This window comes from Acomys minous (assembly GCF_964271855.1).
Source record: "Acomys minous genome assembly, chromosome: 11".
NCBI classification, from domain to species: Eukaryota; Metazoa; Chordata; class Mammalia; order Rodentia; family Muridae; genus Acomys; species Acomys minous.
Window position 1 is genome coordinate 71,856,349 of NC_140492.1, and position 25,108 is coordinate 71,881,456.

The 25,108-nt window shown below is 37.8% G+C and overlaps 1 gene segment (V, D, J or C); it reads left to right on the forward strand.

The window, feature by feature from the left end:
• Positions 1–25,108, forward strand: part of LOC311609387 (immunoglobulin lambda constant 6-like) — a 463,931-nt gene that overhangs the window by 255,678 nt on the left and 183,145 nt on the right.

Sequence of the window (25,108 nt, forward strand, 5' to 3'; positions counted from 1 at the left end):
GAGAAGGAAAATACACAGTATGACCTACTCCATGACTCACTCATGTCCAAGCTGTGAAGAATACCTTATTTTCTTCACTGCCTTCACAGCCCTCCTTTGAATGCTGTGACCTCTGTGGTATAAGAGGATGATCTACTCTATTTTCATGACAGGTATTGTAAGTTTGAGAGTCAGGAAATAATAGGTGTCAGCAGTAGTGCATAGGACCAATTGAAGCACAGAATAGCTAATGTATTCTCAAAAGGTAAATACCCCAAGCTTGGCAGCTGGCTTGTCAAAATGGATCCACTCTGCCAAAGTATTGCAGAAATACACAGACAGCCAATACATAACTTGTTCAGCTATGTTCAGACTAAACATTGTCTGTGTGAAATTAAGCACCTGTCCTAAATTTTAGAAGCAGATAATGTCAGAAAATATTTGGCAGGTCACAAAATATTGGAAAACCAGCCAATAATGGTGAGATGAGCATTAAATTCTGGCATGTGGGAAGCAAAAAAGGAAGTAGAAATAAATTTTAAGCCAGAGCATCACAGTGAGACCCAGTCTTAGAATAAACAAACACAAAGTGTTATAAAACAATGACAAAACCAAAAAATATATAATACTCAGCAGATAAAAGAGAAAGTAGGATGTTCAGGTCATCGTTAATTACATAATGAGTTCCTTACAGGCCTTTGTGACTTGAAACCAAATATATAAAACCCAAAACTGATAAAAAATAATCATGGACGCGCATGCCTATAATGCCAGCATTTAGGCCAGTAGTTCTTAATCTTCCTAATGCTGTGACTCTTTAATATAGTTCCTCATGTTGTGCCACAACCTAGTCATAAAATTATCTTCATTGTTATTTCACATCTCATCCTCTCTTCAGCAACAAAACACCTGACATATCCCCCACTTCATCTCTAGTGAATCCCAAAGAACTACTTCTCCTATTCTTGTCCCCTTCAGTGTTTGATTTATTCCACCAAGCATGCCAAATCCAGCAGGAATTCTTGGTGAACACATAGGCCATGCATTTCAGGCAAGTTAGTAGGCTAACTGCAGATCCTTATTTCTCCCTTCAGACCAACACCTCAACCTCACTCAGTTTCAGTCCCATATATACAGTATTTATTCTTCTGTATTCCCTACTCACTCCCAGCTTCAGTTCCTAGGAGATTAAGTAATCTGATCCTGGTAGAAAACCTAGTGTTTTTCTGTTTCTTTTAGACTAGCTAAACTGATATTCAGAGTGGCTACAACAAATTTCATCCCACTGACGTGTCCTGGCCCTGGGGATGAATCAAACCAGGGTTCACCTGAAAGAGAGAGTGGTGATTGAAAGTGGGATACAGAGAGGCAAGAAATAATGAGTCAGGTCTGGACATTTCTGATCAAGATTCTCTTTAATGGCAATGAGTAAGACTTTTTATAGTAAGGTCAGTAGGATCTATTCTGATCCCTCTATTATAGGTCCCAGACAAGAAGAACACAATAGCCTGAGTTGCTCTCTAGGAACTTCCTAAATTCTCTGATTAGCTCTCTGTAAGAACTTCCTTAATCCTCTGGACATCTCTCAGTAGGGATTTCCCAACTTCTTTCGAAGGTTAATAGTCCAAAGATAGCCTGGAACACAATGACCTTCTCCAGCAAACCTCAGCAACTGGAAGGTCACAGCATGAGGCCTAAGCACGGGATTTCTACGTGGAAGAATTTAACATGGATCCCCACATCTGTCCCTTCTTAAAATAAAATTATGAAGAGCCTGTCTTAGATTGGTGAGTAGGGTACTCGTCTTTACCAATCATTGGCACATGAATTCCATCATTCATGGCCTGTCTTAGGTCAGATAAGGCTCAGACTGACTCTTACTCATCTCTGGCTTGCTTCCATATCAACACATGAAGAAGGGCAGTGTCTTTGAGTTCTATGACATGTGGTTGTCCTTGTATCAGCTGCAATTGCTGAGACATGTGCTGTGTTAGAAAGGATGTAAGGCACAGGCTACAATTTCGATCCCTGTCATCCTCGCCAAGGATAATCAATGCTGTAGATTACTATTAATTCTAAAGAGATTATATCAAATGTGAATCTAGCTGTATCCTACTCACAAGGAGTCTAGGGAAGTCTGGCATGACATTGTAACTTTCTCAGTCATCTCAAATCACTGATCTCCTAGTTAAGGCATAAACGGTATTAGTAAAGCAATGGCAAAAACAATAGTAGATATGAGAATAATAACAAAATTATAACAGAGATTTTATCACTCAACAACACACCACAAGTCCCTTTTCAGTTCCCCACAGTCCTGCCGATGAAACTGATCCTAATAATTAGGGTGGAAAAGTACTTATACAGCTTAAAATCTGGTTTTCTGGAAGGAGAATATTCTTGAGGTGTTCCTACAAATACGGACTCCAAAGTTCAGTCAGGTCCCTAAGGAGTATGGCTCATAGGTACTGGAATACTTGACTTCTCCTTTCCTCCTCAAATACAGCGAAATGAGGCAGTGAGTGTTGTTGACATACGTTATTCCAAGAAGCAGGAATAAGTGTCCAACGAAGCTTTACCTCCAACCTCAGGATCATCATCAAACTCATCCATGTTAACATCCACTTGATGCACAATCCTCTCAGGTAACCAGTGTGCAACATCATGTTCCTATAAGAAAACACAGAGCCTAGAACCCATATTAATACAGACTCAGGTCCATTTCACTGTCCAGTTAAAGGATCCTCACATTTCACTGTAGCAAAAGATGATTGAGTATTGCTGTGCCAGAATTGATTGGCTGAAGAATTTACTTTGGCATCAAGCAGTAAAAAAGTTAAAATAAAGAGAACATGACACAAAGCATTTTTAGGTGATTGGGGTAAAGTTCCCCCTTCTTTACTTTTTATAAATAGGTTTTTATGGTAGAATGAGCTCATTCCACCATACCTTGTCCTTGAGGATTATAAGGAATACCTGTAATATGCTTTATGGAAAGAGTCACAAAAAAATTTAAAAACATTTCTGACATATCCTGATTCATTGTCTGTCTTGATAGCCTTAGGCCCTCCAATATGAGAAAAGGCAGATAGACAGTGAATGATTAAATTTTTTGTGGCTTCTCCTGGTTGGGAAAAAGCAGTTGAATATCCAGAATGTGTCGAGTGGGCAGTAATGGCTGCAATGTTCCCATAAGTCTCAAGTCTCAAGTAAGTTAAAAATATCCATTTTGTAAGTAATTTAGCTTATCAATAGATTATGCCTTGTGATGATCAGGTTGGAACTCAGGAGTTAGACTCTGTTAATCCCCAAGTGCTGGGATTAAAGGTGTGTACCACAATACCCTGTCACAGGTATCCACCTGTCTCTACCTCCCAAGTGCTGGGATTAAAGGTGTGTACCACAATACCCTGTCACAGGATCCACCTGTCTCTACCTCCCAAGTGCTGGGATTAAAGTCATGTGCCACAATTCCTTGTTTAATTATTTCATTTCAATTCTAGTAAAAAAAAAATCTTTAAATATCTCAAACAAAAATTAATCAAGAAAACAAGAGAATTCTAATTTCTAGGCAGTTAATTAAATTTCCTAGGCTAGTTTAGAAAACTATCAGCCTCCTATTTCCACCTCTCCAACTGGCCACATGTCTGTAGCCATCTCTGCCCTGTAATTTCCAAGCCCACAGATAGCTAGGAGTAGTGTATGTAAAATTATCTGGCTCAAGGACATTGTAGTCCTGGGATTGTTTAACTAGTTTGATCTAAGCTGGAATCTCCTGACTATAAATGTCTAGTTCCAAGGACAAAACTAGTTTATCTCTCTTTTCTGAGAATCTAAAAAATTTTAGAAGTATCTCTCAAGTAAAAATTAAGCAAAGAAACAAAAATATTATAAACACCTTGTAGCTAAGGAGCTTGGAATTAACTTCATTCCCTAGACCAGTTTATAAAATTGTTAAATCCCTTACAGGCAAATATTAAACATACGAAAAAATTCTAAGTTTAAGGCAATAAACTCTATTCCTTAGATTGTACTTCTCTGGCCAGCAGTGTTTTCGCAGATATTCCTGCTCTGTAAGAATTGAGCACCACAGGAACAGTCAGGAGCAGTGCCTGTGAAACATTTTGGCCCATGGATGCTCCAGTCCTGGGCTTAGTCCCCATGGGCAGCTGCTGTACTTGGGTGCAGGCCCTGCAAAGGGTGGGCCTACAACTGGCCACCACCACATGGAGGCAAGACACTCACTGCCTCATGGGATGTGCTTGCTGCACTGTTTTGGAATATTAGCCAGTGAGTCAAGCTTAGCCCTCTCTTAAAACATAGAAAAATGAAACAATATTTAAAGAATCAAACAAATATACAGACAGAGACATAAAATTTTACATGACAATCATCAAGCAAACAAACAGTCTGATAGGCAAGACAAAAAACGGTTTTGAAACCTTGACAATAAATGGCATATCTAGGGTCTAAACTATCTTTAAATAAAGCCAACAAACAAACAAATATATACAGGAACCTTTATAGGTCTAAAAGCATAATATAGCATTTCTATAATTTTTTAACCAACTCTATCTCACATTATAAAAGTATCCACTTCCTCAGTCTAAACACGCTTTCCTTAAGGTATTCCAATCAGCAGGGGCGACGTTGGCATTCGTTAGTGCACCAACCATTGCTATGGTAAATGGAGCAGTGGGTCCATACTGAGCACAAGCAGTCTTTAATTATTTGAGTTGTTTCCATTCTATAGAGGCATACTGTTTACCTCAACTGTGCTGAAAATCTAATGTTCCTACAACCGGAGAAGTAAGCTCATTGCTCATCTTTGTCCTGTGTTTTTAGCTCTTAGCATTCCAGTCTCTAATGGGGACATAACCTGAAGGCTATTTACTAGACTGGAAACCTTCCCTTTCTGTCCACAATGACTTTTATCAACATTATCATCAATCCTTATTCTTTCTAATTATCTCTCTAATTGTTTCTGTCTCTTAGCTAAGCTAACTTCTTCCTCCAGGGCATAAAGTTGTCCCAAAACTTTTTCACTGGGATCCTCTTGCTCTGGGGGTTCTTTAGGCAGAGGCTGCCAGTCATGCTCTTGAGAACAAGTAGCTTCCCTTTCTAGATCTTCTTTATCATTATTCCTGGATTCCCTTATATATCCTTCCAAGACATCTTCAGCTTCAATAATAATAAATCTCTCATTTGTCACTGCATAAATGGTTACTATTGCTCTGTCCTATATTTGCATTGCTTACCTTGCCATTCCTCTGCTAAGCGGGCGAATTCAGGGCAGACAGTCCACTTGTCTTTCACTCCTCTTTCCACGCAATGTCCCTCACTTGATCCCTCATTTTTAAGGCCTAATCAGGCACCAAATGATGTGTCTCAGTGCTTGGGAAGAATGGAACCTGAAAGAGGGAGTGGGTGGTGATTTAAAGTGGGGTACAAAGAGGTGAGAATAATGAGTCAGATCCGGATATTTCTGATCAAGATTCTCTTTAATGGCAATGAGTAAGACTTTTTATAGCAAGGTCAATAGGATCTATTCTAATCCCTCTCTTCCTAGCTCCCAGGCAAGAAGAACACAATAGCCTGAGTAGCTCTCTGTAGGAACTTCCTTAATCCTCTGAGTAGCTCTCTGTAAGGACTTCCTTAATCCTCAGGGTGTCTCTCACTAGGGATTTCCCTACTCCTTTCAAAGGTAAATAGAACAAGGATAGCCTGGAACACAAAGACCTCTGGCAAAACACAGCAACTGGAAGGTCACAGCATGTAGCCTAAGCACGGGATTTCTGACATGGCAGGATTTAGCACTGCCCTCGACATACCATAAAATTGAGACTATTTGATTACAGTTGTTTTGTGGATCATAACCATTGTACAATGCCCTCATTGCAAGTATCCTGAACTATTGAGCGAGGAACTGCAGATTGAAGAACACACAAGACCGCAGGTCATTCATGCTAAGACAATGCTGTTCATTGGGAGTAACAGAACTGCATATATAGGGGAGGAACCAGCAGTCTTACAGCTCTGTGGACTGAAAACCAGAAAAATGAAGGCACCCAGTGGAGCACAATGTTTCAAATGCAAGAAAAACAAGTAATGTTTCAATTGCCAATAAAAACAAGTAAAGTTTCAACTGCAGACAAAAACAAGTAATGGTAAGTACCAGCACAGCTGTGTTCCCTACTGGTCCCCTTTCTGTATATAAAATGAGCTCCTGTCTTAGGAGGTCCAGGATGTCAATGTATATCTTACCCATCATGGAAAAGCCCATGTATATCATGAACTTCCTGTCTAGGTTGATCATACATCCCCCGGATCTTACCCGTCATTGAAGACTCATTTATCCAGATTGAGCCAGATTTGGGCAGTGGGAAATACTCTTGTGTTTATGTGGGAGTAAGGGCCAGTATCTATTGGCATTTTCAAAGGCCAATCGCTTGATGATAGGCATAGCTCCTTCTACATCCCCAAATATCCGACCAGCCTACTGCATAAGACGATCTACAAATTCCTGAAATGGTTCTGAATGCCCCTGAATTACTTTGGATAGCTGCTCCCATGCCTCCTTAGTAGGAAAAGATTTCCAGGCCCACACAGTGTACAGAGCAATCTGAGCGTGTATTTCTGGGTCATATTGAATTTGAGTGACAGCCTACAGACTAGGAAAAGATCTTCACCAACTCTACATCTGACAAAGGTCTAATATCCAAAATATATAAAGAACTCAAGAAATTAAACACCACCAAACCAAATAACCCAATTGAGAAATGGGGCTTGGAACTAAACAGAGAATTCTCAATGGAGGAATAACAAATGGCTGAGAAACACTTAAAGAAATGCTCAACCTCCTTAGTCATCAGGGAAATGCAAATCAAAACAATTCTGAGGGTCCATCATACATCCTTATTTAGATTTCATGTCTATATATTATAAAAGTCTCAGGCCCACTGTCTTTGTTTCTTTTGCTTAGATGCAGAGAGTTACTGAGTTCTACTAAAAAATTAACATCTGTCAGAAGCAGCCTGAGAACAGGATTAACTATATGCTCTATTTCTTTCAGAGTTCAATCACTGCATAGTCCCTGTTTTGAGGATTGATTTTTTTTCTTTTTGCAGTTATCATAAAACCACATTTCCCTCTTCTTTTTACTCTATTCTTAAATATACACTGTTTAATCCATGTAAAGTTACTTTTGTATGTTATTATGACTGCACATTTAGCACTTGGCAAACACTTTATGTGCTCTACTCTCGGGAGGACAACCTATCCCACTCCCAGATTTCCTCCAAGGACTGATGTTTTGTGTGGGTGACACCTTGTGAATTCTGCCCTGGAAGATTTAGCATTTTTCATGTCAGTACTAAAAAAAATTAGATAAATTCCTACTAAACATTTAGAGAAATATGTTCATTATATTGATCCATTCAATAAGTTCACTTTTTTTTGGTATAACAGCGGGCTTTCTTATCTGGCAATCTAATGTATCCATAGATGTTTAGGGATCCATATTATCATAACTGAAGCTATTAAATTTTTCTATTAAATTTCCTAATATCTTCCTTGACATGTGGTTGTGTGACTCTACATGTGTTCATGATCTGAGTTGATAATAAAGATACCAGTATGCACATAGGAGACAGAGCTTATCTTTCTGAGGATGCAACAGATCCTGAAACTTCAGTATACATATGCCCACTCAGTTTTATGCTCCTGCTTAGTGACCATCTCAACTGGAGAACAAAGATGAGTGAGACCTCAGATGTAGAAATTATCAAACCATGCAAAATTGCCTTTTCTTCCCATCTGCATGAAAGATATGACCACATTCTAGCAATTTATTATTTGAAATAGTGATCTGGACCTGTTTTGCCCTAATCAGGATGTAATTAGTAAATTATTCATATGTGCACTGAGAATTTGATTTGTTCATAGTGAATTAGAAAAGGTATGTGATTCATGCAGTGGATGTAAATATGGTTTTGTTTTGATCCCAAGTGTGGAAGGTAAATCTGCCTTGTGTGAGGATGTATGATGCTTATCCACTATAAATTACCTCATAAGTGGGCATGTGATGGAAAATGATTGGTAGGGAAACATACAATGCAGAATATGAAAAGGTGACAGAGTCTGTATCTGACAAGTTCAGTAACCCGGGACAGAGATGTGGAGTAAGCAAACGGAAAAACACTGACCACTTATTGCAGTTTGAGCAAGTGGTCCCAAATTGCTTGAGCTGTCTCTATTTATACACAATTTTGAAGGATCACACATATACAATATTAGATTAACCTTTAATTGTTATCCAAAAATCTCAGTCTTAAGTTTCTCTTCTTCCATCCTAGTTAGTGATTGACCTTTGTCTATATCTAAGCAGTATAGTGTTACAATCCAAATCACTGTGTCATAAATAAATACACCTAAGTATTGCAAGCCAAATGACTACATCTAGCCAGGCACTAACAGTTTGGTTTGTGTGCAGGCTGGAAGCAAACATGCAGTTTCAAAATAAAAATAATTTAAATCCAAGAATAAGCCTCTAAAAGTAAAAATAACTTTTATATCTTATTGTATTCTGAATCAATATATTCATAACGTGTATTAAGTTTATAAGCTAACTTGAATCAATATATTCACAATATGTATTAAGTTAATAAGCCAATTTTATGTAATTATACAATATGGTCCTACTCTATTACAACTTTCTCATTAAGCAGAAACAATTAACAGTTGTCATTACCCAACACTATTTTCTTCCTTGTCCAAGGTGGGAATGAATCTATCCAATTCCTTTTAAGAGCATGACAATATTTATTTACTTATATAAACAAATTTGGTTCTTCAGTATTTTAGCTGTTGTTTCAAGTTCATAAGAATGCAAGCATTTTCTTTGAATGAATGTTCCAATTGCTTTAAGTGTATATGCTGTTAGAATTTGAATATTTTTTAAATTTAGGATTTGTTTCTCATTTATTGTCATTTTATTTTTTTTCCTTTATTAATTTATTCTTGTTACATCTCAATGGTTATCCCATCCCTTGTATCCTCCCATTCTTCCCTCCCTCCCATTTTCCCCTTATTCCCCTCCCCTAAGACTGTTCCTGAGGGGGATTACCTCCCCCTCTATATGCTCATAGGGTATCAAGTCTCTTCTTGGTAACCTGCTGTCCTTCCTCTGAGTGCCACCAGGTCTCCCCCTCCAGGGGACATGGTCAAAGGTGAGGCACCAGAGTATGTAAGAAAGTCATATCCCACTCTCCACTCTACTGTGGAGAATGTTCTGTCCATTGGCTAGATCTGGGTAGGGGTTTAAGGTTTACTGCCTGTATTGTCCTTGGCTGGTGCCTTAGTTTGAGCAGGACCCCTGGGCCCAAATCTGCCTATTATAATGTTCTACTTGTAGGTTTCTAGGACCCTCTAGATCCTTCTACTTTGCCATTTTCCCATGATTCTCTCATCTAGAGTCCCACTAGAATGTCCTCCCCTCTGTCTCAGTTTCCTGGTAAGTGAAGGCTTTCATGGGACATGCCCCTTGGGCTAGTATGCAGATATAAGTGAGTATATACCATTTGAGTCTTTCTGCTTCTGGGTTAACTCACTCATTATGATCATTTCTAGCTCAATCCATTTTTCCACAAATTTCGGGAATTCCTTGTTTTTAATCGCTGAATAGTATTCCATAGTGTATATGTACCACAGTTTCTTTATCCATTCTTCTACTGAGGGACACTTAGGCTGTTTCCATGTTCTGGCTATTATGAATAAGGCTGCTATGAACATGGTTGAACAAATTTTCTTGTTGTGTGTTGAAGCATCTTCTGGGTATATTCCAAGGAGTGGAATAGCTGGGTCTTGAGGAAGCGCTATTCCCATTTTTCTGAGATAGCACCAGATATATTTCCAAACTGGCTGTACTAGTTGGCATTCCCACCAGCAATGAAGGAGTGTTCCTCTCTCCCCACATCCTCGCCAGCATGTGATGTCACTTGAATTTTTGATCTTAGCCATTCTGATGGGTGTAAGATGGAATCTCAGAGTTGTTTTGATTTGCATTTCCCTGATGATTAAGGAGGTTGAGCATTTCTTTAAATGTTTCTCAGCCATTTGATATTCTTCTGTTGAGAATTCTCTGTTTAGTTCCAAGCCCCATTTCTCAACTGGGTTATTTGGTTTGGTGGTGTTTAATTTCTTGAGTTCTTTATATATTTTGGATATTAGACCTTTGTCAGATGTAGGATTGGTGAAGATCTTTTCCCAGCCTGTAGGCTGTCGCTTTGTTCTCTTGACAGTGTCTCCTGCCTTACAGAAGCTTCTCAGCCTCATGAGGTCCCATTTATTAATTGTTGACATTAATGCCTGGGCCATTGTGTTCTGTTCAGGAAGTTGTCTCCTGTGCCAACATGTTCCAGGCTCTTCCCCACTTTTTCTTCTAAGTGACTTAGTGTCTCTGGTTTTATGTTGAGGTCTTTAATCCACTTGGATTTGACTTTTGTGCAAGGTGACAAGTATGGGTCCAGTTACATTTTTTTACACATAGACATCCAGTTAGACCAGCACCATTTGTTGAAGATGCTATCCTTTTTCCATTGAATGGATTTGGCTTCTTTGTCAAAAATCAAATGACCATATGTGTGTAGGTTCATATCTGGGTCTTCGATTTGATTCCACTGATCAGCCAGCCTGTTGCTGTGCCAGTATCATGCTGTTTTAGTTACTATTGCTTTATAGTACAGTTTGAGATCAGGTATGGAGATTCCTCCGGAGCACCTTTTATTGTTCAAGATTGTTTTTGCTATTCTGGGTTTTTTGTTTTTCCATATGAAGTTCAGAATTGAACTTTCAATGTCTTTAAAAAATTGTGTAGGTATTTTGATAGGGATTGCATTGAATCTGTAGATTGCTTTTGGTAGGATGGCCATTTTTACAATGTTAATTCTCCTGATCTATGAGCAAGGAAGATCATTCCATCTTCTCATGTCATCTTCAATCTCTTTCTTCAAAGTTTTGAAATTTTTTTCAAACAAGTTCTTCACTTGCTTAGTTGGAGTAACTCCTAAATATTTTATATTGCTTGTGGCTAATGTGAAGGGTGTGGTTTTCCTAGTTTCTTCCTCTGCAAGTTTGTCATTTGCGTATAGGAAGGCTACAGATTTTTTTGAGTTAATTTTGTATCCAGCCAATTTCTGAAAAAAGTTAAAACCTCTCTAAGCTGCTTTCCCCTGTCTTTCAGGAAAACTAACATCTCTGTGTGGAGAATAAAATCCTACTATTTATTAAGTAGACAGGTAGAATATGTAGAATGTTTAGTTTTTACTTTTCACATGAGCCGGGCATGGTGGTTCACGCCTTTAATCCCACCACTCAGGAGGCAGAGGCAGGTGGATTGCTGTCAGTTCGAGGCTGGCCTGGTCTACAAAGTGAGTCTAAGACAGCCAAGGCTACACAAAGAAACCTTGTCTTGAAAAAACAATACAAAACAAAAACAAAAACAAACATACAAAACAAAAACTTTTCACATTTAAGAGTGGAAAACATTGTACTTCTTACCCATTATCAAAACAGTATTTTTTAAAATCATCTCATGATAATTAGAACAAATGAAAATGAGAAAACAACATAATTTTTAAAAATTATTTATTATTGTGAATACCATGCTTTGTCTGCTTGTACACCTATAGGCCAGAAGAGAGCATCATCTCACATTATAGATGGTTGTGAGCCACCATGTGGTTGCTGGGAATTGAACTCAGGATATGTGGAAGACCATTCAATGCTCTTAATCTATGAGCCATTTCTCCAGCCCACAACATAATTCTACAACAAAGTTAAAGATACATTACAGGAAATCAAATTGTCCTAGTTGAGTTTTTGTCAACTTGACACAAGCTGAAGATATCTTGGGCGATGTATCTTAATTGAGAAAATGACCCAACCATTTAGTATGTGGGCAAATGTGTGTGTCATTTTATCCGATTCAGCCCACTGAGAGTGTGCCACCTCTGGGCAGTTTGTCCTGGTGTGTATAGAAAAGCATTCTGAAGGAAGCAGTAAGGAACAATCATCCATGGTCTCTACATAAGTTTCTAACTCCACACTCATTTCTTTCATCGCTGTCCTCTATTCACTCAATGATGGAATGTGACCTGGGAGTTGTATAAAAAAATAAGCCCTTCCCTCCAAAGTTGCATTTGGTTATGGGGCTTTATCACACTCATAGAAACCTTATTAAGGCAATAATCATGAAGCTCATTAAAATTTGTCACAAGGAACTTGACTGTCTGAAATGCATAGACAATTTACCCAGGTACTAGAGGAAGTGGGAAACCTCAGCGCCATCTTCCAAAATAAATAAATGTCAGGAAACTGGATGGTGAATGGGAACATGGCAGTCCTTCCCTTCCTAGAGCTGCTTGAGAGTGGATCTTGTGCTTTCAGCTGAGATTTAAGAACTCTAAGGTAGCCTATGAGTTGGCAACTTACAAATAAAATTGCTAGATGCAAGGACTAGTTAAGGTAGAGTCCAAATCACAGACATATACATAAACAATTAAAATAATGATTGATTGAAGAAACAATTAAAAGGAGAAAATGTAAATGAAATAATAGATATAAAAATCACATTAGCTAACTTATCATACCAATATTTTATCTTATCTACATCTTAATTTTAACAATCATGTGTATAGAGAAAAAGTGCAGCTTTGATTACAAAATTTGAACATTCTACTTCATAAGCAAAAATTGACTAGGTAAGGGTTATTGAGGCAAAATAAAAAAATTTTTTCTGGCACTTTCTTATGGTAATTCCTCTGGAACTTCTTTTGAGTACCTGTCAAAATGATTCCAGATTCTTTCAATTAAATAGTAAAAGATAGATGCTAGTGGCCACATATGAGGTCCCTGTTACTTCAGTCATGGTGGCTGCTGAGTGGACTTCTGCTAATAGACACTGGAGTGAGTCAGAAAGTCTGTTGTAAACTTCTGTGCAAATTTCTCATAGCTGCATCCTGTAACAACTTCCCTAGATTATACTCAGGCCATGCTACTTTCTTACCAGCTTGTTCCATAAGATCCTCTCTCTGATTATAAATATATATTTTGCAGATCTAAAGAGCCATGAAGGAAAGAGGTAATTTTGCCTAAACAAGCCCTCCTTTTGCAGAAGTCAGGAAATAAAAGCCTGGGATGAACAGCTGCATCATAAGATAGGAGAGTATCCATGCTCTGGTTATATTTCTCTTCTCCTCTCCCTTACCTGAATAGGTGATGATCAGCCTACAAGAACAAATTATTATTCAGCCTGCATTAGAGAGTTTGGCTCAGATAATTAAGAGTGACCCCTGGTTTGTGCTCATCATCACTCTATGTGTGTTTGTAGCTATTCAGCCCCCAACTCACTGCTTGTCTCTGAGAGTCAAACTCATGGGTAACTCAAAACAGGGGCTTCATTGTTAGTATCGATGGTTTATTCTGGTACCAACTAGGAGACACTTCTCATGTATAAAATATTCAAATGCACAATTCAAATGAGAAGTCTCATCTCTAGGCAGTAGTTCACACTGACTTTTTCATAATATATGGGATGAAAAATGTACATAAGAACATTCTTGAGCCTGTTTATTTGCCACAAATGTGGCAAGCTGTAGAAGAGTCATAATCCCCAGATGAAGTGTAGTTATGTTTCTCCAGCATTGGCCCAATGATGAGGGTTACATCTGTACACTGAAGAAACTTGACAATATAGCACAACAAATTTGATCGGGTTACTCACATTTGTTCTTCACAGCAGACAAATATTTGTGACACTGTATCACCATCAAGAAACACCCCAAGGTTCTCACGATCCAACAACAGTGTTACTGATCTCTCATGTTTCCTTAATGTCTTTTCTGCTCCTTTCTCATCTAATTCTGCATCTAATTCTCAGACTGTGAGCCATGAATCTACATTATGTGGAATCCAATCTTAACTTTGTTTTGACCATGACTGTGTCAAAAATCGTGAGCATCATCACCACTAAAGGGAATAATCTTGACTCTCTTTTAATTATATTGAATTGCTGCCAGGTTATTAAAGCTAAAATAGTTTGAAAGTTAAAAAAAAGAGTTGCATGACGTTCAAGTCCTAAGAGTAAGGAAACAAATAATACACTGCTGCTGTGTAGGCATGTTGCAGTTTGTTGTTTCTCGTGTTTATGGGTAAGCTTACATCATACATTCTGTGTCCTTTTCATTAGTCAGTACTGAATTGTCCCAAGAAAAATGTTAGTTTACTTTTTTTCCTTGCTTTCTTTTTTTTTCTCCTTTATTAATTTATTCTTGTTACATCTCAATGGTTATCCCATCCCTTGTATCCTCCCATTCTTCCCTCCCTCCCATTTTCCCCTTATTCCCCTCCCCTATGACTGTTCCTGAGGGGGATTACCTCCCCCTGTATATGTTCATAGGGTATCAAGTCTTGCCAAGAAAAATGTTAGTTTAAATGTCTTCATCTTGCAAATTCTCCATTACACTAAATCTTGCATATTTTCTGCCAGGGTATCCCCTGATGGTTCTGCAAGTTCCTTTCTTCCATAATTCTCTACCAACCTGCCATACCAATAACAGTTACCACATATAGTGTCCACCCTAGCTTAACAATTACCACCAGCACCCCAACATAAGTCTAGGTTTCCACAGGATCTGTACTGCCTGAACCTGAGACAGAGGGCTTCCCCCCACCTCATCTAACTATGCCAACCAACTGTATCCTGCATGTTTCCCAAGCCCTACCTTAGTAATCTGATTGATACTTCACTCTATACTCCATCCTCAATCTGACAAAATTATTCCAGGTCCCACACACAACACCCCAACCTAGTCTGGCAATGTCTGTTAAAACTCAACCAACTTATAATTAATTGCCAGGGTTAAACTTACTAGCAACACAAAACAATGGGCCAGCCAATACCATATCAACTCTCTACAGCTGCCCAGATATACCCCCACATTCCAATTATCGACCGAGACGTACATTCTTGACATATGCTCAGTCCATGCTACCCAACTCTTGTTATTCTACTTAACCTATTTCTAACCTCTAGGTTAAACTACCCAAGTTCTAACAGGCTCTGTCCATAACCGACTCAGAATCAACAACAGAAATCCACATGCCTAGATCGCATCACAAAATGCAAACAATATGAAATATTAAGCCAGCATCTCCTGCCACAAACCTACCACTCCTGTAGAAATGTTTACCGATGAGAATTGCCTAGATAACCCAAGAACACAAAGTTTAAAAGCACAGTTATAAACTTCATGAAAGACTTGGTGGGGATTAAAAACAAAGAAACAGATAAATAAAATTGAGGAGGACGAACTTAAGGAGAATAACAGAGTGATGCCAAAGAAAACACATCCATAAGGCTGATGGAAATGAAAAATAACACTCAGGACTTGAAAAACCATATTCAATAAACAGACAGAAACGTTGAACAGAAACCAAACTAAAATGAAGTGGAATTTGAAAATGAATAATCCAACTGCTTTAGTTGACATCTACAGAATTACATGAAGACAATTCATGTTCCATTCAGAATCCAGATAGTCACTATGAGAGTACTAAAACTGTCTCACTGTTGGCAGAGGGTAACTTAGCAGGCATACACCAGATGGTAGGACATAGTCACTTTGGGGAGTCATGGCCAACCACGTGCCTAGTGCTCCCCAGTTTCTCTGTTGTTTCCCCTTCATTTTCAGTGTTTTCTTTCCTGTCACTTGGTGGAGCCCACATCCTCCCTAAGTGTAGTCTCTCAGTTTCTCAGTCAGGCTCTGTCTGAAATGAAAAGAGGGACTTGTATAGTACATGGAAGAGGGTATTTGCATAGTCATAGTATGCAACGAGAATACTAGGGGCAGATAAATAGGGGTGCCTAACTATACTTTGTCCATTGCATCAGGAAAATTATCTTCACTATGGATGTCTTCACTATGACTTGGGCTCCACTGTTCCTTGTCTTCCTTCATCATTTAGCAGGTGAATGGGTTTAAGGAATTCTGACACAGTACTCATTGTTGCATGTTAAAATTAGGGAACAGGCTTCTTTGTGAATAGAATTGCTTTGTTCTTACTGACTTTATTGCTTTCTTCTTGCAGGGTCATATGCCCAGTTTGTGCTGACTCAGCCAAAATCTGTGTCAGGATCACAAGGAAGCACAGTCTCCCTCTCCTGCAACCTCAGCGGTGGTAACTTTAGAAGTAGCTTTGTGCACTGGTATCAGCAGCATCTGGGACGACCCCCAACCCCTGTGATATATGGAAATGATAAGAGACCAACAGGGGTTCCTGATAGATTCTCAGGCTCCTTTGACAGCTCCTCCAACTCAGCCTCACTGATGATCACTAATACACTGGCTGAGGATGAGGCTGTCTACTATTGTCAGTCTTCTGAGACTTTTGGTGATCACAGTGATGTGAACCTTGGAGGATGTGAAAGTATTTGTGACAAGACTATCGCTTTGTTATGTCTTTTTCTAAATGTAGTGCCATTGAGGCTGTGAAATCATAAAATCCTCTATATTTAGTCCATGTCTCCACTTGTAAACTATTAATCAGCCCTGGCTTTGACTCTTACTCATGTCACTAAGGTATAAATATGAGGTTTTATGTCCTTGAGTTTCTGTCCCAAATGCTAAGAAAAACAATCACACTGAACTAACAATATGTTACTTTCTTATAATTTTCCTTTTCTGGGTAATTACACATTATTTTATATATTTCCCCTTTCTGAAATCTTTCCTGTCTCTCTGATATAAATTATGAGTTCTTCATATGAATATTAAGGAAACCACTAAAGATCAATTGAAGAAATAATATAAATAATGGAATTAGTTAAGTCAAACATACAATTATTTACTTGAAAATATGAATTCTGCTGTAGTCATTACCTGAAGAATAAACAAAAAGATCACTTTTGGATTAACATAGAAGTGACACAGAAAGACATAGAAAGACCTAACTGTGCTTGTTGATCAAAGGATGAAAGTAAAATTATTCCACTGTCTGGTCAGGATTTATAAGAACTCTCATAGGAAATCATATACAGGCAGTAAAACCCTGCTTTGGTTAGTACTTAAGATCCACTTTGACTATTGCATAAAAAGGAAAACACATATATTTACACATTAGTAAAATTGTGATATATATATGGGTGTGGGTGTGTATGTATATATGCATATATATTACACATATATATTACCTGTGTATATGGATATGTATGTGTGTGTGTATATATATTTATTTTTGTCTTTTGTGTTGGATATCCATATTGTTGATGAGGTGATTGTTCTTGAAAGATCAGAAGCTAGATCCTCATGAAATGTTGGAGACTCTAGGACAATAAACCACATGGTTAGAAAGCAGCTCCTGTGAGGTGGTCAACTGTGGGGAAGTTTTGTAATTTAGCAGAAGAGAGAGTAGAGATGCAGAGGTGAAAGGAGAATACAATAGTAGAGAAAAAGGGGAACAATTTGAAAGGGAGGATAGGTTTTAAATGTAAGAATTGATTGGTCGGAGGAACTGTCTATGACTGTGGAATGAGTCCAGCTGCAGAGAGCAAACACCATGGTTAAAGGTAGGAAGCTTAACAAAACATGCACTGTATCTTCTAAAAGTGAAATAAATAATTTTAAAAAGACAGTACCATAGATATGAAGGTCCATCCCTGCATGGATCACTCTTAAAAACCCAAATGTGTGGTGAACATATGCTACAACATGGTCTGCAGAATTCTTATGGCTTTCAGCACTGTGAGAGGCTCTATGCTGTGGGAAGCTGTTAGAGGTGCGGTGACTTTTTCAGCCAGGTTTTAAGTAGAGAAGAAAATTGCTAGGTCTTCCAAAAAGATGTAGTGAGTTTGATGTTGATATATAGATGAATATAAACTAAGAGATGCAGAGTGCTTGCCACAAGCCTTGAAAATGGAATTGGCTGATCCCCCTTTAGGGATGATGCACTCACTCTGCATAGTAATGAGTAAAGAAGTAATGAGAAATGCCCTTGGTCTATAAACCACATCCCCCATTTGTTAGTAAATCTATACAAATATCTATGAAAGAACATAACTCACAGAAAAGCATCCCCTTTTGGTGGCTTAAATATAAATGACAGAAGAAAGCACCATAGAGCTTCTAACCAGGCCCTACATACCTACTTACCCAAATAAATCACTTGTCGAGAAAGCTTACTCTCTTTATGTGATATGATACAAATTCAATGTTTTTCCTTACAGTTAGAGTAGGCATTTTGAATGTAAGCTCTGCAGTTTCAAAGCAGATTTTACACTTTCAATATCAACTATATTTTATATTTCTACCCACCATCCAGACCAAAATTTCTATGACAGAATTATAACTAGAAAAACATTTATATTTATATCATGTTTCATATCTCATGTCCACTACCTGCATTCAGTTCTCCAACTTCCCCTCATATTTGGCTTTTCTTATTCTCTTTTCTACATGTTTTACTGTGTCCACATGAATATTTGTTTATATAAATTCATATATTATTGACTAAATACTGCATATGAGTAAGAAATAAAGTTTTATGAGTTGACCTAATAGTGAACATTTATGTCCATTCATTTTCCTGCCAGTTTTAAAATAGTGTGTGTGTGTGTGTGTATGTGTGTGTGTGTGTGTGTGTGTGTGTGTGTGTGTGTGTGTGTGTACAGGATTTTCACAACACCTTATATCTTTTATTTCCCTCTCTATCACTCATTTACAACCTTTCTTTGGCAAAGATCCCCTTTTACTATTCTGATTTCTGAATTTACTCCAAATTATATAGTTGCATGTTAAGGGTTTGAAGTAGAAGTTTTATTACATTTATAGCTTATATATGTTTCACCACCTTTGCATTTTAGGAATAAAGTCAATTGTGTCGTAGAGGATAAAAATTTTCATGCATTCCTGTATTTTGATTGCAAGAATCTTATGTAATTTTCAGTCTATGTTGATCTACAATATTGCTCTGATATTTATCTTTGATTCTGTTATCATGTGATTTTAGTATTAATTTCATACTAGTATCAAAGAAAGAGTTTGGGAAAACAACCTCTGTTTCTATTCTTTTGAATGACTTAAGAATGGCTGAGAGAAACTTAAAGAAACGCTCAACATCCTTAATCATCAGGGAAAAGCAAATCAAATCAACTCTGAGATTCCATCTTACACCCATCAGAATGGCTAAGATCAAAAACTCAAGTGACAACCACTTTGGAAATCTATTTGGCGCTATCTCAGAAAACTGGGAATAAGGCTTCCTCAAGACCCAGCTATTTAACTGGGTCCTCGGAATATACCCAGAAGATGTTCTAGCACACAACATGAACATTTGCTCAACCATGTTCATAGCAGCCTTATTCATAATAGCCAGATCATGGAAACAGCCTAAGTGTCCTTCAGTAGAAGAATGGATAAAGAAACTGGTACATTTACACTATGGAATGCTACCCAGCTATTAAAAACAAGGAATTTCCCAAAATTTGTGGACAAAGGGATTGAACTAGAAATGATCATAATGAGTGAGTTAACCCAGAAGCAGAAAGGGTCAAATGGTATATACTCACTTATATCTGGACACTAGCCCAAGGTGCTTGTCCCATGAAAGTCTTCACTTACCAGGCAACTGGGACAGAGGGCAGGACATCCTATTGGGACTCTAGATGAGAGAAGCATGGGAGAATAGCAAAGTAGAAGGATCCAGAGGGTCCTAGAAACCTACAAGTAGAACATTATGATGGGCAGATCTGGGCCCAGGGTTCCTGTTCAAACTATGGCAACAGCCAAGGACAATATATACAATAAAATTCAAACCCCTACCCAGATCTAGCCAATGGACAGGATATTCTCCACAGCTGAGTAGGGAGTGGGGACTGGCTTTCACACAAACTCTGGTGCCCCATATCTGACAAGGTCCCCTGGATGGGGAGGCCTGGCGGCACTCAGAGGAACAATAGCAGGCTATCAAGAAGAGACTTGATACACTATGAGCATATAATGGGGAGGAGGTCCTCTTCAGTCATAGTCATAGGGGAGGGGAATAAGGAGAAAATGGAAGGGAGGGAAAAATGGGAGAATGCAAGGGATGGCATAACAATTGAGATATAATATGAATAAATTAATAAAATATATTTTAAAAAAGAAAATATATTTCTTAAAAAAGAAAAAAGAAGTAAGATGTATAAACTAAGAGGCTTATTAAAAAGAATTAATAGAATTCCGGGAAGAGAGATTAGAAGTAAAAGGAGGCAGGCAGACAGATATTCTCTCTCTCTCTCTCTCTCTCTCTCTCTCTCTCTCTCTCTCTCTCTCTCTCTGTGTGTGTGTGTGTGTGTGTGTGTGTGTGTGTGTGTGTGTGTGTGTGTTTAAAGTATCACATTCCCATTAACACTGTATGTGGTTTTCCATTTCTTTATCTGAAAACAAGCATTTATAACCATTTATATTTATCATGATTAATATTTTGATTAGATGAAATTTTAAAGTGGTTTTAATCTACATTTACCTAATATATATAAAAGCTGAATTGTTTTTTAAAGTGTTTACTAGCCATTTATATTTATTTTTGACAACTTTCTGCTCATCCAATATCCCAGTGTAACTGGCTTACTTATATTCTTGGTGTTTAATTTTCTTTTAAAAATATTTTAGAGACAGTTCTCCTCACACATATATAGTTGGCAAAGATTTTAACTCATTTTATGGCTGCTTATCTATCCACTCACTTCATAGTATCATGGAAACAGTTCATTGGCAGGGACTCTTTTAGCCTTATGTACTCAAAGCCTGTCCATGATTAACTAAGTAGCTCATGTGGTTAATTCTACAAGACCTGCTATGCATTAAGTCACGAGCAGCATTAGAAAAAAATTTTTAAAGTGTAGAGAGGTTAGGGATGAAAGGAATATACTTCAATATAAGAAATATCATGTGGAAAAAACTCAAAGTATTTCTATCTATATCAACTACAAGAAAAGGTTGTCCACATGTCATACTCACATTTAATTTAGCAAAAGAAATAAGACAAGTGAAGACAATAAAAGGATTAGTAGTAGGAAAAGATATAAAGGTATTTCGTTTCACAGATGATAATTCTTTACATAAGAGACACTAAACACTCTACAAAATGTTTGGGGCTCATAAATAATTTCAACAAAGTGGAATGATTTAACATACACACAAAGTCAATAACCATTCTATATATCAATGACAAACTAATTGAAATTTCATGAAATTGGAGATGTAATCTCTCCCACAATACACACACACACACACACACACACACACACACACACACACACACGTCATAAACAATTCCTATCAAGTTGAAGATAACTCAGAACTCCCAACACTTCTTCTGAGGTGAGTTGCCTTCTAGTGGAGCCTCATGGATTACTGAATTTTAGCGACAATATTGGACACTGTATGTGTAATGCTCACTCTAGAGTCCTAGACATGATCTTTAAAACATTATCATCAATCTTGTTCCATCGCATTCCACATCTTTAGATTGCTAAGAATGATTCTCACATAAGTAACCTCTATATATGTCACTAAAATAAAAATAATAATAACCAATATTGTGTTCATTCAAAGCACTTACATAAGGTCAAATCCATAGAGCATTGAAGTCAATCTATAAAAAAGTGGGAATAATTTCTCAAAACCAGCAAAATACATATAAACCAAAATAATTAAAGAAGAGAAAGTGATAATTATGAGTCAACCTGAGAAACAAAATAAGTAAGCAGTGGGTAAATGGAATAATGAAGCCACCAGAGGGAGCTGTAACCATTCTTAGACCTGACATGTTCAAATTCTTGGAACCTATTACAGTTGCTCACTGGTTCTTTACAATATTAAGGCAAATGCTTCCTCCCAAGGTAATTCAACAAAACAGAGCACAAGACCTCCCTGGATCTGCCTGTCAGTATAATTTCTCTGAGACCTGAGGTACAGGTGTTGGAAGGAATTCAACTCATATTTACATAATCCACAGTAGAATGACATCACAGAAAAGATCAGTCTTGGTTAAGACACAGCATATCAGAATCATACAACATATAAATTAGACTATGGATGCATCAGTAAAGAAAGAGACTAGTGAGTTGTAAAATGAATGCTCTCTTGGCCATGGTGACTGTGGTCCTTGTAACCAGCAGTCAGTGTTTACAGTAAACTAATCAGTAAGGACCATTTCCTTAAAGGAGCCTTGGCATGGAAGAGATGCCATTTTTTCACTTATTAAGAAGCAGTTGTGGCATCCTCCTTAACCTGGAATATTCACTTAAGTAGACCTTCAGCTTGCTGAGCAGCCATTGTCTCCAGAATGGTCATCATGGCATTAATCAACTTCCATCCTTCTAAGAGTGTATGAGCTGTGACCTGAACATTAGCACTAAGGCTGAGCAAGGAGCAGAGGCAATAATGGACTGAAATGCATTTTCAGAAAAGGCTCTGGATCTGACATGAAGAAAGAATACAATGAGATCTGGAGCAGTGTGACTGCACTATAACATCAGAATCAGTGTTCCTTCTGCTATGCCTAGGTTTGCCCTTTCTGCTGCACTTCCCTCAAGTTGTAGGTAGAAATATGTATCAGCAGATCTCAATTCCTTTGCACATTGCTCATCTGGACCAGCAAAGCATGAGCATTTCTTCTCTGGTCTCTCCTGCATTTATTCTCCTACAGTTTTCAGGTTCTCTCTGCCAAGCAGTGAGGACACAGAGCTGTCCTCGCTCTGCATCATCTGAAGATACAGAGACCTCAGCATGCAGACCCTCCTCTGCTGATCTCTCCACTTCTCAGATGTCATTCTTTTCATAGATTCTTCTGTGGGCCTTTGTCTGTAGACAGAAGAGAAGATACCGAAGGTAAGCTTCCTGCTCAGTTACAGGTGAGTGTAGCCCCTGATAACAACAGCTCACCAGACCCCAAAATATGTTTAAAAGGCTCGTTACTTGTAAGGACACTTCTGAAGCAAACCATAGGCCAAAAGGTGTCAAAAGCTGGATCTTTGAAGAAATACATGTCAAAGCTGCCCTGGAGACAAGCCCTGGGAAGTGTCCTGAGCCTGGCTCCTACAATTCAGATACCCTTAGTTTAAAGCCCGAGGTCTGGAATGGGGGCACACTCCCCATTTCTCCCTCTGTAGCTCCCGGTCTTTGTATTTCTTTTATCATTAAGCTTAATAAATTAAAATCTAGCTCTTTGACTCTTGACTGTCTTTATTTTAACCAAGTGCTATCTGTTACTTGGCCTTTTACAAGTCTGAGGGTCCCATTCCAAGACTCCCGTTGTCTCAGTTGCACCTAAGTGCAAGGCTACCCTGCACTCCCTCAAGAAAGGGGATCTGACTGGAAAGCTTCCTCACTGGCAAAGAGCCCTTCCTTTTGACCAGTTTTCTGAACAAAGCCTTCTTCAGCTTGACTCCAGAAAGCTGAAAAAACTCTGTGACCAGATACACAGTCCAGCCATCTGGAGAAAGGAACCTACAACTTCTGGATGCACTCATCCCCAATATGGTAGAATTATCTCTGTATTAAGTATCAAGAGGTAGATACAAGTACATTCTCCATTGTAAAAGCTGGTATCTTACTCTCTAATTGCCATGTTATGGACACTCTGTGCTTTTCATGATTTTCCCACACCCATTCCTCTACTGTTGATATTCCCAGCAGCCATTTTTCTTTTTTATAAAATTGATTCTCCACTAAGTAGTTTATTTTCATTGCTGGATGATAATTGTAGCCCGGGTTATCTTTCATTCTTTTTTTCTCTGTTTCTTTCTTTCTTTCTCTCTCTTTTTATTTCCTTTTTTGTTTGTTTGTTTTTTGTTTGTTTTTTGTTGTTGTTGTTGTTTTCTAAGAAGGACTTCTCTTTGTAGCCTTACCTGTCCTGGACTCACTTTATAGACTAAGCTATTATCAAATTCACAGAGATTCATTTGCCTCTGCCTCCCAGAGTCATGGAAGTATCACTGGTTTACATGGGAAGAGCACCTTATCTGTTTCCTGTGACCCCAATCAGTGCTTTGCTGCCACAGGGTCTAGACACTGACTCCAAATATTGACATTGTCTTAGAAATGTTCATAGATTATGTGTAAACTGATAAAATGCAAGAAATATGCATCACAATTTTGTTTAAATAATTGTATTTCTATAGCAATCTTCTTACGGAAGTTCTAATATAGTAATTGTGTTAATAGCATTTTTAAAATACGTTATTGTTATATATTTAAAACGTATTTAAAACATGTTTAGTTATCAGAAAATTTTATAAAATGTATGTCCATGTTGAAGACAAAGTTGTGCAAATGCACACATAATTTTTATAAATATGTTAATTTTGAATATACTAGCATACATACATACATAGTTATAACTTAACAAAATGGAGAGATAGGTTCTATTACCCTACATTTTCCCCTACTAATTTACTAATCTTAATAAACTTAGATCCAGTTATATCTTTCTTTTGTACTCTAAATTGCATCGCAACTTGACAAAAACTCACTAAAAACAATTACCAAATACCTGACAATGTCATTTCAAAGCCCAGTTATGTTTATGTATATATGCACTTGATCCTTTCTAGTATGTGCAGGGCATCTTTGTGTGCTATACTATGGTTTATGTACTAGTTTACACACATTAGAGTTATATGAAGAATCAATAATTCTACAATGTATTAATATTTTCATATGTTTATCCATGAGTAGACTGGAGCAGAATGACAACCCATTTCATAAAGTTGTGCTGAATCTAAAATGGACTGCTTTAAAATGTGTGCAAACTCCAGTAGTGCATCAGAGACCATTTGCTTTGTAACTTTTCCACCATATCCTCTTGTCACTCCTTTTCTTAATTCAGATGGGCGCTCCTATAATAAGGCTTCACAATGACTTGATTTTGCAGAATAAGTCCCACTGTACTAAACACATCTGTCTTCTTCCATGAAATAACAAGTATGATAAAGAACCAAAGTACAAGTCACTTTCCCATCATTAACCTACTCACTTTGAGCTCTTATAATTACTTACTTTCTTCTTCCTTATTCAACCTATACACTGGC